Raw genomic sequence first — 1,988 nt, forward strand, 5'->3', positions numbered from 1 at the left:
CGAGAAACCTGATCTGCTCTTCACCTCGGCCTCTTTACCTCTGTCTCTTTCTGTCTCCATGATTGCAAGATTGTGAGGAGACAATAGCAAAGTAAAGCAAACACTCAGAGGTACTCAAAAAATCAACAGTTTCTAATGTTTTATTGGAAATTTTAATTGCTGATTGAAGTTGGTCAACATTTTTTTTACAATAGTAAACTATGGAGGTGAATTTACTAACTTAAATATATAAACTAAAAATCAGAGCATCATTTACAACTTGTTTTCTTTGTAAAATTGTAATAGTTGTTTTATATATTCCACCAAAGAACTAAAGGAAGAGCATCACCACCTTAAGTTTGGTCAGAATAAGAGATTTGAATTCTCAGTTCTGTCACAAAGGACCCAGACAATACACACTTGGCCTTGTAAAAGTTTTTATACACATAACTTTCCTATGATCTGTCTTGCTGCAGACAGAAACTTCAATGTAATTTATTGTCATCTCATGTGAATAGACCAACACAAAGCAGTGCATTGTCCATTCTTCTATGCATAACAACTTAAACTTGGTCAGACTGGATGAAAAGCAACAGCCTGTATAAATCTTCACAGTTTCCAATTTACTCTGGCCCGCAGCTCTGTGCGCAATACAACCTGTGCAAGGGGATGTGGAAAATGTTTTGCCTCATATAGTGCATGCAATGTTTGCACTTAAGTTTATTTAGGGGTATCAGAATAAAGGGGTGGGATAGAAATAGACACTACAATTTTCAGAACCATGTCTTACCTTTGCACCACTTCACAGATATGCACTACTTTGTACATAGAGGTTTGACACCTTAATGTGACAAAAGTTACAGTTCACCATAACATTTCAGTGTTTCAGCTTGTTTGCAGTCAAATAATGTACAGCACTGCAATGCACTTTATGTATACTTTGACTCTTCCAACCTTGTTCCATTACATTTCAACGGGGACATCAAAGCAGGCGCTTGGCACTCAGGTAGTCCTTATAGTTTATGACTGCATTCATAATGTGATTACAAAATGACAGTTACCGAAGATGATGAAGGTCAAGTTTAGATTTTCAAGATGTCTTATTAAAATAAATGCTCCCATTTGATTTCACAGTATACTGAGAAAGGATCACTCAACTCTGCAAAGCTTATAGTTACTAAGCTACTAAGCTTTCATATTTACACATTTCAAACCAAGTTTTTAGAAGACATTTATCAGAAGCAAAAGCATGTTTTGCAAAACTATGGCAGTAAGCATTACACTTCTGTGAAAGACTGATGTGTGGCTCCCATGTGAGGATAATGATCTCAAACACAACATTAATAATGTATTACCTCTGCAAGTGCAGGCAGGGGTTTGTAATATCCTCTTCTTTTCCAGACATTAATATAGTGTAAGATCTGCAGATAAACCAAAAAGATCAGCTCATATAAAAGAGAAGGCTATGATAGTCAAAGCTAGGGATGTTCCTGAAATATATACTAGAAGTATTCGCCCACCCATCCAAATAATTGAAATTAGCTGTTTCAACTACTTCCATACAAGTGCATACATTCGAGCACCTAAGCATGCAGACTGTTTCTGCAAACATATATGAAAGAATGGGTCGCTCTCAGGAGCTCAATGAATTATTCTCAGTGAGATTATTGTGGTACACTGTTAAGATGCCACCTGTGCAACAAGAATAGCCGTGAAATTTCCTCGCTCCACCATTATCTGTCAGTGGTATAATAAGAAAGTGAAAGCGATTGAGAATGATAGCAGCTCAGCCACAAAGTGATAGGCCGCGTAAAGCAGCAGATGAAGAGGTGCATTGTGCGCAGAGGCCGCTGACCTTCTACAGGGTCAATCGCTACAGACCTCCATACTTCATATGGCCTTCATATTAAGAACAGTGCCTAGAGGCCTTCATGGAATGGGTTTACATGGCTGAGGAGCTGCATCCAAACCAGACATCACCAAACGTAGTGCAAAGCATCAAAAGCAGT

Source organism: Girardinichthys multiradiatus, chromosome 7 (genome assembly GCF_021462225.1).
Source record: "Girardinichthys multiradiatus isolate DD_20200921_A chromosome 7, DD_fGirMul_XY1, whole genome shotgun sequence".
In the NCBI taxonomy this organism is placed as follows: Eukaryota; Metazoa; Chordata; class Actinopteri; order Cyprinodontiformes; family Goodeidae; genus Girardinichthys; species Girardinichthys multiradiatus.